General features: G+C 44.9%; 1 protein-coding gene across 1 annotated transcript in view; it reads right to left on the bottom strand.

Moving 5' to 3' along the window:
* LOC149356043 (uncharacterized) overlaps positions 1-16171 on the bottom strand; it is a 41787-nt gene that overhangs the window by 5630 nt on the left and 19986 nt on the right. The window lies entirely within an intron of this gene.

The raw sequence follows: 16171 nt of genomic DNA, 5'->3' as shown, positions 1-16171 counted from the left end.
CTGCACATAACACGTCGAACGTCAGTTGGCAATTCGGCCTGGACAATTCGCGCATCTATGGCTGTTGTTTCAATTCTTTCGCCTATTCAGCAGCTGCTTCCGCGCGCGAAACGGACGTGGCTGCAGGAAAGCCTACAGCCCCACCTCGATGGACACTTCCGAGGCGTACACGCGAAGCGCCTGCGCGCCCAGCACGCGCCGCGACGGGCGTCGAAAAGTGGCATGCACCTCCATGTTCCTGGTGCTGGCTCGCTCCCCTTCGCGAGCCGACTGAAAGAATGTCAAGCCGTGAACAGAATATGCTTGGGGAGCGTCAAGGATTCGAAGAAAACTTGGGGGGAATCTGAAAGAACTTCAAGCAGTGAAGAAAAGAGTCCCCGAGAGCCCCGCGGTCCTCCCATTGTTGTAAACCGGACCCCGCTTCCGACGCGCGCGAGCGCCGTGCTAGACAGTGGCATTTAGCATATGGTGTCTTCGGCTGACGGCACTCGTGGAGTTTTCTACGCACTCGTGCGGTGCCCCACGTTCGGCTGGATGCCACTCGTGCAGTGCCGTACATTCGGGTGGGACGAGCACGACACCCGTGCGCGCCACCGCGGAGACCGACGGTGGAGCGCGGTGCAATCCCGTCGTGCAGCGCGCGCTAGCAGACGACGCTGTTCACGCTCGTTGGTTGACCCAGCATCGACGAAGAGGAAAAACGGACGAAGCATTACAAGTGGGCACATTTTAAAGAAATGTTGAATATTATAGCCGCTGCAATACATTTATTCGCGCTGCAATCACGCAGCCACCGGCCGGCGAGCCATGTGCCTTCCTCATAACGGAAGAGCTCTCGCACAGTGGCCGCGAATCTTACGCACAACGAGGCTTACGCATACCGTCGACCGCGTGCTTAAGCGCAATGGTTAACTCATGCAGGATGTTTGTTCAACAATCGCACAAGGCTAGTTGAACCAGTCCAGAAACTTAGCGCAAGTTTCGGGAATGTGGAATAAAGAAGAGCCGATTGGCGCCGAATGTCCTCCGATGAAAACAATGAAAGCGCAGACTGCCGGCGACAAACCGATAGTGGTGAAAAGAGCGGTTTCCAGCTCCGATTATGCGCCAGCCGGCCCCCTTTCTCACCTTGCGAAGAGCCATGGTGCCGAGCTTCATTGGTTGAGAGCGCGTAAGTATGATCACCAGACATCGCCTTTCTTGCTAACAGTCACGGCCACGTGCATAAGCAAAGAGGGGTCCTAACCAAGTCTTGGGGTGTATTCTGCCGGTGTCGCCTTTTGCGACATGTCGCATATGGGCGGGGGCCTAAAAAAGTGCTTACAGGTGCTCGAAGAAACGGAAAAAGCCGCCGGCACTTTCGTCTGCGGTGCATTCATTCACTCCGAGAAGCGACAATTTACCACTGCTGATTCACTAGCAGCAGTAGTTTCGTATCTTTTATAGCAAGAATATTTGCCATCACATGACGTCTAATGTTCAAAAAAACATTTGCAAATTTAATATAAACTCGCTTTACTTCATTTAAGTCTATAAAACACCGCGAAAAAGCTCCAAATCTATTTTGTTTCGTTCCGGACGGTTGTGCTAGGTTTCGGCTGCGTTTCGGGCAGTTGCAGACGGTAGCAGTGTAGCTGGAGGTGCCATTAGGCTTGCGCGCTCCAGAATCGAGAGCGTATCTAAAAAACTAGGCTGAATTGCAGCTTAAACTTTATCGTCGAAGCAAGGTAAGTCATAGCGAAAAGTAACAACACCAGTAGTTGCCGGTAAACATGCCGACCGGAATCGCAAGGACTGCTGAATTGGCTGAAGCGGGCGGCTCTCGCTTGAAAGGACGTCGCCATGTTTTCACGCCAAGGGCGCAAAAGCCGCAACTGCCGATTGCGTTCGTACGCTAACGGTAGCCCGTCGCCCGCGCGAATCGCTTCAGCGCATTCCGTTGTTCGACTAAGCGTAGTAAATTGGGGCACGTCACGACGACGTAGCAGGAAGGCGGATCCGTGTTGTCACGCCGCCGTCACCGCGGCTCGAGCCAATCAGCGAAGTGCGACTGCGACATGTCGCAAAAGGCGACACCGGGAGAATACCACCCTTGGTCCTAACCCAAGCGCCAATGTCACGTGGATAGATGAATGGATGGATGGATGAATGGAAGCGACCCCTTCGAAAAATTGCCGCTGCCTGAGGCACCTGAGGTTCCTCGCGCTGGTCCATCTCTTCGTCTAGTTCACGGCGCCGCCACCCTGCGGTGGCGGCGCCGCGATCTAATCGAAGATGGCGTAGCTCTATGGAAAATGGAACGGCGCGCGGAGCCGCGTCGTTTGCTGTGCTGGTTCTCCGGCACATTCATACGCTGTCGTCAGAGTTTTGCTGCAAAAATACATCTTAAGAGCGCTGTTACGTGGATGCTTGCAAGCTAACAAAATAGAAGATCAGCTAAGTGCCACTGCGTGAGTTTTCTGGGGCCAGCGATACAAAAGGAGCACGGGAAGAGGAGGCTTCCTTGCTGTAGGGGAAGGAGACCATGACAGCCCTAGCAATTGTCAGGCACCCAGCCTGTATATCTCAAAAGATGACTCGCGTGGACTATAATGGCCTATGCAGAAACAAAGACTTAAAGAAACATCTCTGAGCAGAGACTCATTAACAGGTACATTTAAAGAGCGAAGGGTTTTCTGCACGACAACGTCTTAATTGAAGGCCTTGTTGTGGCATACGTGTGTGGTTATATGGTGCTTTGTTAGCCACAAACAAGGGGGGTGTGATAAAATGATATAATTCGAACTCCATTTTATCATGATTTTTTTTAGCGCTTCGGCTGACATGTGCAGTCCCTGTCGATCGAATGGAATCATACAAAACGAATCACGTATCATGGCGGCCTCAGATTCTTTATGTCTTTCATCCACTGCTTATGAAAAAACTGTGAGCACAAGGCGCAGTCAATTGCTCTGAGAAGACATGACACGCCAAAAGGTTATAACTTTTCATCTGAACATACAATCAGAAATATTTGCTCATTTAAAATAACACCCGGATAATCAAATTTATGAGCACGACAGAACGCAAAAGGGAGCAGCTTTATCCATAAAATTTTAGGCGACAGTGAATGGAAAACTTTTCCAGCTTGCTTTCTGCGAAGCAACATGATAAATTTAAAATCACTGGGTCATGCTCACGTGATCTAGTTTTGTCATGCGCCAGTTGTCTTTAATGTCGATATTATCGATTTTAAATTCTCTGAGAAGTCCGCATCGACTGTCCGTAGCTCTGTTTTCACACCGGCCGTTTTCAAACGCGATGAGGATTTCTCTCTCGTTTATTAATTGACACCCTCGAGAAGACAGACTGTCTGGCTCGCACAAGGTAGTCACTATCGGCAAAAAGCGCGTCTGTTGTGACATTTTGAAACAAGCGCGATTACACATACGCACATGGAGATTTAACTCTTTCCCTACCATGGGGAGAATGACCATTTTCTGAAGGTTTCAGTACATTTTTTTTTCTGTAAAAACTACTGCATTCAGTATTGATTGCAATACCTAAAAACAGAGCTGAATAAAGGTGCTTTCTATTAATATACGTTTAACTCTTTCCCCACCGCGCCCATTGAGCATCCTTAGCCCGCTAACGATAATTTCATGTCCCGATTTCAGAACCTTCCGCGTTGCTAATGACCGCGCGGCAGATGTAGTTTGTAGGCCAGGAACCAAAGTTTTGTTTCCGATGTAGTTTTCTTTTGTCCCGCGAGGGGGCACTTTCTAACGTGCTGCGAAGAAATGAAGATATTCTAGTACACTATAACGCGGACCTGCGCTCATTGCCCGCCATGTTGCCCGCAGATGACGCCTTCGCCGCTCGACTTCGGAGCCTTCCGTTTTGCTTACAGGCACGATGCGCATCGGGCTTGTTGCCGGAGAACTGAAGTTTTGTTTGCGATATAGTTTTTTTTTTTTGCCCCTACAAAACGGCATTTTTTGAAACCACTCCGAAGATGCGGTACCATCGAAGTCGCTTGGTAGCCTCCGCATGCGCGGCACGCACTCTAAGACATAGCAAATCTCAGGACTCCGTTTCGTCTGCGAGTGATTTAATCGACGTCCTGCGCCACAACCAGCCTGAAAATGTTGCAAGGTGCTGAAGATGATTCAGTTTTCACATCAGTGGTGATGGAAACCAGCCTGAAACACAGGCGACCGCACTCCGATGCACAACTATAGGGTTTTCAGTTATTGTTTTGTAGCAACAATACCATTCAAAATAGAAATGATTTTTTTTTGCAGAGAGTGGCCAGTATAATAACAAACAATTTTGCATATTTCAGAAAATTTTTAACATTTTTTCTTTTTAAATACAAGCGTGTTTTTGCAAGTTTCGTAGAATTTTTTCTAAAATCTCGTTTTTAGCAACTAAAATTTTTTGTTGCAACATGGAATTTGTTGTTTAAACGTATATTAATAGGAAGCACCTTTATTCAGCTCTGTTTTTGGGTATTGCAATCAATATTGAATGCAAGTTTTTACAGAAAAAAAAAATTACTGAAACCTTCAGAAAATGGTCATTTTCTCCATGGTAGGGAAAGAGTTAAACAAATTGCATGTTGCAACAAAAAATTTTATTTGCTAAGAACGAGACTTAAGAAAAAAATTCAACAAAACTTGCAAAACCGCGCTTGTATATTAAAAGAAAAAAATGTTAAAAATTTTCTGAAATATTCAAAATGTTTGTTTGTCTATTGGCCACTCTCTGCAAAAAAAAAATCATTTCTATCTTGAATAGTATTGTTGCCACAGAAGAATAACTGGAAACCCTATCATTGTGCATCAGAGCGCGGCCGCCTGTGTTTCAGGCTGGTTTCCATCATCACCGATGTGAAAACTGAATCATCTTCAGCACCTTGCAACATTTTCAGGCTCGTTGTTGCACAGGACGTCGATTAAATCACTCGCAGACGAAACAGAGTCCTGAGATTTGCTATGTCTTAGAGTGCGTGCCGCGCATGCGGAGGCTACCAAGCGACTTCGATGGTACCGCATCTTCGGAGTGGTTTCAAAAAATGCTGTTTTGTAGGGGTAAAAAAAAACTACATCGAAAACAAAACTTCAGTTCTCCGGCTACAAGCCAGATGCGCATCGTGCCTGTAAGCAACGCGGAAGGCTCTGAAGTCGAGCGGCGAAGACGTCATCTGCGGGCAACATGGCGGGCAATGAGCGCAAGTCCACGTCTTCATTTCTTCGCAGCGCGTTAAAAAGTGTCCCCTCGCGAGACAAAAGAAAACTACATCGGAAACAAAACTTTGGTTTCTGGCCTACAAACTACATCTGCAGCGTAGTCATCAGCAACGTAGAAGGTTTTGAAATCGGGGCATGAAATTATCGTTAGCGGGCTAACGATGCGCAATGGTCGCGGTAGGGAAAGAGTTAAACGTATGTTGTCAACTAAGCTTTATATTTATCACGCCCCGTTTCAACCAAATGTTCGCTACTGCCACCTAAATTTGGAAGCGATACTCTGACTGACATTAACAAACCATTAGTGTTACAGAAAAATAAATTAGGAGCGATGGCTAATGTTTCACATCTATCGTCCTCAACACAGCTATTTTCTCGATATCATGTCCAAAGTGTTCTTAGGTTAATGATTATTATCAGTTTACAAGATTCAAATTCGTCGCAAAGTTTTCTTACATATCTAACCTCACTGAAAACCCAGCACATCTCCTAACACGCCATCATGAGTATTTGGTACATACCACGACCAGACACAAATTACGGCCTCCTAGCACTAAGGTATGCGCAAGCTAAGCAGGAAACGATTAACTTCAGTTCTCTTTCTACTTCACAAAGTGAAAAAAGGCATCACACACCGATCGTGACACAACTCGTTCGATCGCTAATCAATCCTGAGCTCATATTGCAATGACAATCCTGGAAAGCATTGCTGAGAGCCGGTCAATTGACACATGCAGAAACAAGCTGGCATGTTGTCTGTACAACTTTAAAAAAATTCTAAAAGTGCCCACGTGAATGAAAAGAAAGTGGTAGCTAAGTACTTCGTAAAAGGCCACACACCCCACCTTCAGGGTAAACATAACATGATGTGGTAGTTGGTAAACTGGCTTACACCTCCCGGATGGCTTCTGTTAAAGGCTGGGAAAGAATACTTCATACATTCAGGGAAACAGGATACACTGACCATGTATAGTGGTTATCTGAAGCAGAAGTTATAGAAATATATTTACAGGGCGAAAGCTATGTTGTCGCAGAATACAATGCATTACAAAATAAGCATTTAAATGTGTGAGGGGCATATACGCATACGTCCTCCCGTATACCTTTACAGTTACGTTAGACTATTTTCTGACCAGCAAAAAAATGAAAGACTGTAACAGTGATTCTCGATCCCAAAACAGCAGACAAAAATGAGCATTGTCTGCATCACTCGTGATACATAAAATTTCGGAGCACGCTATCTGTTGCTTATTAGCAATATCTTCAGCAGCAAAGTAAAGGTTATTTCAATAAAAGTATAGTTTTCAAACTGCCAAGGTTCTCTTTAAGCATACCCTATGTTAAAATGACTTCGTCATTAACCTAAGTTGCTTGAAGACCTTTCCCTAGGCTATGCCTACTTTAATGCTTCATACAAGGGGTCTAGAATGGCTGAATGCAATTAAGCAGACAAATGTCTTCTTTTGTGGCCTCATCTTGCAAAACAATGCACCGAAATGATAATCCTGTTTGAGGCCTTACATGAAAACTCATGCTCTTAATGCAATGAAAACAGCAACTTTATAAATAAATTAGTATTTAGTACAGGTTTGTGCTTTTCCATGTGTTTCACTGCCGTCAATGTAAGGAAACTACAGCAGCTGTAATCTGACTCCATTCAGGATGACAGGAACGTATGTGGCCTCATTAAAGAGGAGAAGGAGGCACTCTTTCATAAACGCTGTAAATGCTGGCCCGTAGCATACCTGGCTGGCCATTTTAGATGAGGCTAAGGATCAAATGACACATGCACAAAAAAGTCAGTTGCATAAACATGTGCATGTAGCATTTTAACCACATCACATAATTGAACTCACTGTGCTGCTTTGCTTGACAGACGGTAGGATACAAGCACAAATGAAATACTGACACATATCGACTCGTAATGGAGAACGAGTATGGCTGACAATAAAAACTATTAGTGCAGTCCTATTAACATTGGCAAATAAACCACCCTTGAGCACACAGACGGTTGTTCTGGAGGGTCTGAATGTTGGCATTGATTGTAATGTACTATCGCGCTCAATATGAGTTGCAACGCGCGGTCATCGACCAGGGCTCGTTCCGTGGTGTGCCTCCTCCAAACAGTCGCTCGGAATTCTGGGAGAAACTGCTGTTCCAGGAAACAACAGCACCCCCGCTCAGGAAAAAGTTTCTCCCAGAATTCCGAGCGACTGTTTGGAGGAGGCACACCACGGAACGAGCCCCGGTCGATGACCGCGCGTTGCAACTCATATTGAGCGCGATAGTACCTGACCACATAGTAATCAATGAAGACTAGTCAAATGAAACATTGAAAGGAAGGTCATCAATGAATGTAAGAAAAACTGAAAGCTCAAGTACACTACCATTTGGACTGCCTGAGATTCCAAAAAAAGAAAGGCAGGATGAGTAAGAGTTAGCATGGGCCAACTGCTAATAGCCAGCTAGGATCACTTAAATCCAGCTCACAACAGTGGGACGCAAGGCATTTTTCTATAAAGGATTTTATCGCAAGCTTTCTCAAGGAGACCAAGGTGCAAGTGAATGTCACGAAGAATGACAAGCTGGCTATCCCAGGAATGCTTTTCAAAAAACGTGCAGATTTGAAAGGAACAATGTAATAGGCCACAACAATCTAGCCTTGTGAGAGCACATACTGTTTTTCATGATTAGGGACCCATGCTAGCCATAGATACGGTGCAATGATTTGGGGCTTGTGACAATATCAGGACTAAAAAATTTACCATAGTATGCAGCCATGCCTCAATAATATCCACCGTGTAATATGACGATTTGAATTATGAACAGTCTTTCTGGGGACGAAACTTTTTGAAAGCATACATGCCTTGTTACCATGGAAACCTGCTGTTTGGACAATGGACATGGTGAAAATGCACAAACACCACTGCGACCCGCATATTTCTGTTGTGTAATATGCACTCTAATGCAAACATCTGAACTGTGGTAACCAGATACTATTACACAGCGCAAGGACTGTTACAAGTGTTTGGTGACAAATACAGAATGAATCATATGGCTGCCACACCCTGGAATTGCCATCATACCACTTGTAGCATAGTGTGCAGTTTTTTGTTAAACCTTCAACTGCCAGGCATACCGACTCTCTCTGCTTGCACTTTCTGATTGATAAAGCGCTTCCCTTTCTGGTGTCCAAATCATTGGCGCTGCAAGGCTCGGTGACATTTCCTGGTGCACTTTGTTCACTGCACAAATTGAACTAAGCCACTTGCTTGCAATATAACCTTTCTGTTATAATCTCACAGATGCCTGCTTACAACATTGTTAGTTTTTTTTAAACAGAGCATGTGGCATGAAAAAAAAAATACTACTCGAGTTCCAAGCATGTCTGGCAGAAGGAGAACTTAGCAGAGGTGCAAAGCAGGGAATCAGCAAATACAATCCAAGCAGTAAGGAAATGGCTCCAAATTAAATCTGGTCTCAGCCTCGATATGTCGATGGCTGCACCGGCAATGCCAGACTTTCAGAAATAGCTCAATGTCAGCATTGCAAAACCAACCACAGTGCAATACCGCATAGCAAATTGTGAAAAATCAAAATAAACCTTGTTAACGTGGTTTGAAAATATGCACAAAAATGGCCTTGTCGCAGCCATGTGACAAATATGCACAGATAAGTGTCCCAACAAACCGATAGCCAAGCATTGTTGCACTGATATATTAAAATGTAAAAACGAAAATAAGAAGACTGTCGGTTTGTCGACAACAATGGTTCCTGCTCTAAAAACCAGATGGCACCACTAAGTCAAAGTTATCATTACGTCTCAGTTTGCATGCGCTGAACTAAATGCGCTGATGTAACCCAGGTTAGGGGCTCCACCTAGTATTCAGAGGGGAAGGAGCCAATAGGGCCCTACCCCAATCATCTCTCAGTAACTATTGAACGGATGATATATGTTTTTCACCACCACCACACTGTACTGCGCCCGGCGGTGCTTAAGCATTTCAACACATTCTGACACCTTCCACATGGTTTGGGCATGACAATCAAACCCATCTATCGCCCCCAACCCCAACACTACGACAGAGGACTGATGGACGGCCCTGCTTGGCTGTCAAGACCTCAAGGCACAAACAGGCGGCGTTGCTCGCCAATGGTGCGTCTGAATACGGGCGCCACCAAGTATTGTAAGGGGAAGGGGCCAATTGGGCCCTACCCCAATCACCTCTCTGTAACTATTTAATGGCAAGATAAATATTTTTCACCACCATCACCAAAGTGAAAATTCCTGCAAAACACAATGACTGAAATATTGCTTAGGTGCAGGCTCTCTTATTTTATTTTTTCACCGTCGGCCTACAACAGCCCCCCCAAATATTTCTGGCTATGCCACTGATGTGCATTGATGACATATGCATCTAAAGGCTTCAAGGATGTCTCACAGAAGCTCGTGCAGCTTACCTAGGAAGCATTGCATAACTACTGTTCGACACCAATAAAGCAGAGTTGTCGAGCAGCTCAGCGACAGAAGTGCAGTGCAAACAACAACAAATATGAAATCAGATGCTGATTCAGCGTGTACAGTTTCTATCCCGCCTATCATGGCTTGCAGAGCCCTTCAAGACCGCTGTATTTTACCAGCGGCCATGGCAACCACGATAACGCACTTAATATTGCAAGCATTTGTCTAAAATCCAACTTTACTCCATGCTGCTAAGCAAAAGATAAATTTTAATCACACCAGTTTACTGAAAATGTTTTTCATTTTTGATCACGATTCGCTATTATGAAAAACTGTGTGTACAGTTCTGATCCAGAACCAAAGTGCTGATATAAATAAGGCACAATTGCATATGGGTTGCCTGTTATGAGAAGTACAAGCATCTGCTGGTCTTTTTTCTTTTTGGCATTGCATCAAATGAAATGCTCATGAAAAAGAGCTGCCCTAGTCAGCACATATTAGAGATTTTTGAATTGTGAAACACCCTTGAATGAGTTGCGACAATGATGCAGGGGATCATATGATCATATGCAGAAGAAGTTAGCAATTCAATTTGCCAAGCAAATATTCATTGCAGATATAGGCCCACAAGCCGGCAGAAAATAAAAAGAAAGGCACCCCAGATGCTATGCACACCGACGCATTCACACAGATTACACAGTGTCGCCGGCACACCATCGTAATCCATCCACTCATAGTCGCAAAATGCCCTTTAAGGAGCGTAACACCGCACGCAGAATGGTGGAGACGCTTCTGTAGTACCGGCAGAGAACAGCTCAAGGGCCGTGCAGCCGAGGTCATCTCGCATACGTGAAACACAGGTCAAGTCGCACTCACGGCAGTTCTCTAACGCAGTACACACGAATCACAATCAATGTCAGTGATGGCTACGCCGCAGGAACAACGACTTGCGCTCACGATCACTGCAACCGCTGCAACGAATGCGTCTAGCAGCATGCTCGAAGTTCTTTTCGTCACGTCGCACTCACGGCAGCTCTCACAGCACAGAATCTACCATACAGCTCGAAGTTCATTTCAGCATTCGGAAAACAAGGCGTGTGGAGTGAGCTTTCCAAAACAAACAACAATACTTGCAGGCTGACACAAAATTACTCCTCCCGATCGCAATCACTTCCCCTACACACACACACTTGCCACTATGCTGTGAAGCTTGAAGAAATTCACCCTGGGGAGCTAGCTGCTTCTCGCTGCAAGTTCGTGAAGATCTTCACGCGAATAAAGAACACTTGTAACTATCACAAACGGCACCAAATATACACTTTGCGACACCGGCACTGTGTAGGAGATCTTGCGGGAACCTTAGCGTAGATTTGAAGGCTGCTAAGTCAACTCAGTGTAGACGGCGACAAAACAACTTGGGTGGAAACTGTCGCTTGCCGCTGTTGCGCACGGCGAAGTTCAAAGCCACCTACTAAGCAGCGGCCTGGTTTCCCACTCCCCTTCGCAGGCAGGTAAAATTGAGGGAGGCGCGGCCTGTCACATCACGGGACAGCAGCTAATAGCTGTTTGGTTTGGTTGGTTTATTAGGGTGTAACGTCCAAAAGCGACTCAGGCTATGAGGGACGCCGTAGTGAAGGGCTCCGGAAATTTCGACCACCTGGGGTTCTTTAACGCGCACTGACATCGCACAGCACACGGGCCTCTAGAATTTCGCCTCCTTCGAAATTCGGCCGCCGCGGCCGGGATCGAACCCGCGTCTTCCGGGCCAGCAGCCGAGAGCCGTAACCACTGAGCCACCGCGGCGGAGGCCAATAGCTGTGATGCGACCATCCCGACCATCCCCTCGTGCGCCCAACCACGGCCGGCCTCGAGGCGCGCGCTCGAGAGAGCCAGATCGCGCGCGTCGAGATCGGCCGTAGCCACGGAGATAGAAGGCGTGCCGTAGCTTTGGTGGTACGCCCGAGCCACGGTGGCCCGGGCGGATGCGTTCGTGCACCCCATTTATGGACCCTATTGTTCGGGTCGTGCGCACGGTCGCAACGACGCAACCGCATGCGGTTCAAATACGATCGTACAGCGGTTCACGACGACGGGCTTCGTACGATCGTTTTTTTGGGCGGATTCTGCAAGCGTGCGAACCGCACGCTTTCAGCCTCCGCCCGGGCGTGGGGCGGAACAGGGTTGTACGATCTTCTTCTTGGGGTTCTTGGTGATAGTGAGTTATATAGAAAAGGGGAACGCGGCGCGTTCGACATAGGGAATCACTTAGCAGCTTGCAGACGAGCCGGATGGTTCGAGCGATTGGCGCTCCCGGCAGTGCCTCCCGTCTAATCGCTACTTGCGGTAGAAATTGCCCGTATTAATTGCGGCGTATTCGAGACATATCCGTTGCGTCAACGTTTCTTTGCTACGGGATTTTCGTCGAAGGTAAAATAAAATCATGGTCGGCTGTGATGGCAAGGATCTCGGTTCAGCCGACCATGACGGCCGCAAACCAATTCGCGACAAAAACTTCGCAACATCGAAAGCGAGTGTGATCATCTGAAGCGATGTCGTGGGAAACGATACGTATTTGGATCGTTTCTACCCAAGAGACTGAAAAACTCGTCACATCGCAATCGAGTACTCCTCCTCGTTGAACGCTACGTTCTCACAACGGTCTGTAATTTCTGCCCCCAAGTAACAGAACGCTGCCTGCTCTGAAAGTTACACTGCCTCGACGAATTCAGAACGACAACGCGATTCTTACTGCGAATTTTCGATCGGGCCAAGCTGCAGTGCAGGGTGCTAACAGCCATCCATAATTAGAACTGGGATAACCACATTTTCTAAATAGTTAAGATTATATAATTAAAATTTTTAGTCGGTTATTCAAAATAGCATACTCTAGTTTTCTGAATTGCCGAAAGAAAAAAATAATTGCGCTTGCAGCCTTTCCCAAGCATTTGCACAGTAGTTGTCACTGCAATATGTAAATGGCCTTCTCTCCTATACTGACTGTTGCTGCAAAATAATGCTTGAATTGTGCATGCATTAAACATTTACAGTTCAGCAAAACATTGCAGTCAAACACAAATACTAATGTACATGAGAAATTATGATGTTTCCAACTATTTGGAACAGGTAATTTACAGTTCAGCAAAACATTGCAGTCAAACACAAATACTAATGTACATGAGAAATTATGATGTTTCCAACTATTTGGAACAGGTAAAATCAGTTGTAATTAAAGCAGTTCTGCATTCCACAAAACAGTGACAATGCAACAATAGGGATTTATTTCTTGTCGTGTTTTTCAGGCCATTATTAAAGCCAAAATAGAAATAGCACTGCGTAGCTGCGGTTTTTGACGTGGCCTATCCACGGTTATGCAACTACTACACATTACTAATGATCTCATGGCAGCTCTGGATTGGGGTGGGCAAACTGATATACTGTTCCTCGACTTCGAAAAGGCGTTTGACCGAGTCTGTCACAAAAGGTTATTGTTTAAGCTAAAAAGTGTATTGCAAAATGAACAAACTTTGAACTGGCTTGATTGTTACTTATCCAATCGACAACAGTATGTCTGCATTGAAAACCCGCATTCTTCATCTGCCCCTGTATTATCCGGAGTAGCACAAGGTTCTGTCCTTGGACCTCTTCTTTTTCTGATCTATTTAAATGACCTGTCTTTAGATTCCTCTGTACAATGCCGGTTCTTCGCCGATGACTGCATCGTGTACCAGGTTATCGGATCTGTGCAAGATCAAACTGTGCCATGTTATTACCTCTCTGCAATTAACAGTTGGTGCCAATCCTGGTGTATGAACCTAAATGTCTCTAAATGTACCCATATGATGGTCACAAGAAAGAAAAAACCGTTAATATATACTTACAAAATTCACAATGCAGATGTCAAGCGGGTTGACAACTTCAAATATCTGGGCGTTATAATTGACTCCAAATTAACATGGAACGCACAAGTTGAATATGTTGTGACGGTGTCACTAAAAAAGCTGTGGTTATTAAAGCACCGCATCAGGCACTGCACTAGTGCGACAAAACTTGCAGCATTCACGAAACTCGTTAGGCCAATTCTTGATTACGCTGACACTGTTTGGGACCCTCATACTAAGAAAAACATCAAACACATTGAAGGGGTACGAAAGAAAGCACTTCGATTCCTTTTTAACACTTACCATAGAGGTATCTCTGTTACAGACCTGAGAACATGAGCTGGGCTCCCGTCGCTAGAAATGTGTTGTAAACTACATCGCCTACAAATGATGTACAGTATTGTCAACCACCATGCCAAAATAAATTTTCATATTTACATGCGCTTCAACGAATCCAGGAAAACGAGAGGCAAGCACAGCAAAACAATTGTAATGCCGCAGGTTAAAACTAACACCTACCGTTCATAATTCTTTCCTCGAACCATAGCCGAGTGGAACGCCTTACCCTATGAGGTTGCTGACATGCCCACTGTTGAATCTTTTGTTACGGCCGCGTCACCTTACCTATGATGCAGCAAGTATTTCTTTACAACGCTTCTTGCTTTGCCGTCCGTCTTTCAAAGTGTATTTCTTCTTTCTTTTTTCTATTTTGTGATTGTGCGCATTCCTTTGTGGCTGATTGTCAATAGCATGTTTTCTTTCTTTGCCGCTGTTAAACCCTGCTTAGCAATTTTTCAAGAACAATGTATCCACTCCTGCTTTGACTGCCAAGAGGCAGTTGGCAGTATTTGATAAATAAAAAAAAATAAAATAAAAAGGGGCATAGGCGTGCATCATTGGGCTAAAGTGCACGGCTTTGTTCTGCACAGTGACAGTGGGCCATATCAGGTTGGCCTCTAGCATTCCTTCCTGAGCTCATATTGCGGTTGCACAAGCCAGAATGCAGCATTGAAAACAAGTATGGGAAGTTCTGTTGAATGCCATGTCACTGTTGCCATGTACAAAACAAGCTGGTGTATACTCTGTGCAACTCCAAAGCATTCTCAAATGTTGCCGTGAATGCAAAACAAAATGGGCGCCTTTGTATTGCATAAAAGTCTATAGATGCCATTCTCATTAATATAAATATGAGATGAGGAAGCCAGTAAACTGGATTACAGGTACGTAGAGGGAATGCAAGAACCAATTTGCAGGGTTTACATGGCTCCTGGCTTAGGCTGAGGAAGAATACTTTGTATAGTCAGAGAAACAGGATGCGATGGCCATATTGTCGGGTTATCTCGAGCAAACATTAACACCTCAAGCAGAGTTTTCAAAATTGGATTTCCAGTACCAAAGCTATGATGTCGCACAATAAAATGAAACTAAAAATAAGCCTTTTAAGTATGTGACGCGCATATATGCATATTTTCTCTGACACAGCTTTAAAGCAACCGTTAAGAGTTATTTTCACTCATCAGTAAAATGTAGAATGACTGAATGCAAAGCTAACCAGTTCCCAAGCTAGCAAGAAAAAGTGAGCATTGCTGTTACCTGATGTTCATACCACTTAACATACGTTGAATTTTAGGGTGTGCTATTAGTTGTTGACCATCAACATCTTTAGCAAAATGTACCTATTTCACTGCTAGTCTGGTTTAAAAGAAAGAAATTAACTGAGGCATCGACAGGCATCAGAAATTTAGAAAAGACAAATTCCAAGTTAGGCCAAAGAATGTCAAAGAAAAACAGAAAAGCAGTGGTGGCTTGTGTCGTTTCTGGTATCTCTTTTCTGCAACTTGGGGTAGACGGCTTTTGTGTTTAAGATGAACCAACAGCCCTGTTAACACTATCCAGAATATATAAAAGTAATTTGCATAAGCATGCATGCATTGTAGCATTCTCATAAAGCCGCGTTATGAAGTGGATGTGTTGTGTTGCTTAGCTGAAGAGAAGCACCAAGGAAAGTCTGACACAGACAGGCACAATAATGCACGCTTAGCTTTTCAGTGAACGAGTTTAGCTGGCTGTGCCTAGTTTGTGCACAGTGCAAGCTAGCCTAAACGCAACTGTACGCCGTCCGACAAAACTACTGTGTAAATCTGCCCCCATATTACTTGGAATAGATGGTGAGGAAAGCTCTTACACATAAGAGAGCATTGTATTGAGCTGAGCAAGTGACTAAGCACTTCAGCAGAACAATTTATTTTAACATTTATTATACATAAACACTACTAAATGACTATACTTGAGTGGTGAGCTGACATGACATGCTAAGTTGGAACTTGCGGAGTTTGTAATTTACTGATATGAAGTAATTAACCATTAGAATCCAAGCGTAGCCATATGGCTACAAACTCTTTGTAGTCTAAGGGCTGCACTTGGGTGGATGCTATTGAGTAATTACTCCCTTATTACAAATCTTATTTCAAAGGCAGAGCAGAACGGTGGGGCTAAGAATTAACATGCAGAAAACCAAAGTAATATTCAACAGCCTAGCAAGGGAACAGCAGTTCGCAATTGGTAGCGAGGTGCTGGAAGTAGTAAGAGAATATGTCTAC

The sequence above is a fragment of the Amblyomma mixtum genome, chromosome 3, assembly GCF_055824585.1.
Source record: "Amblyomma mixtum isolate Tamu chromosome 3, ASM5582458v1, whole genome shotgun sequence".
Classification (NCBI taxonomy): domain Eukaryota; kingdom Metazoa; phylum Arthropoda; class Arachnida; order Ixodida; family Ixodidae; genus Amblyomma; species Amblyomma mixtum.
The sequence above is the reverse complement of the archived record's forward strand: the minus strand, read 5'-3'. Positions and strand labels throughout refer to the sequence as shown.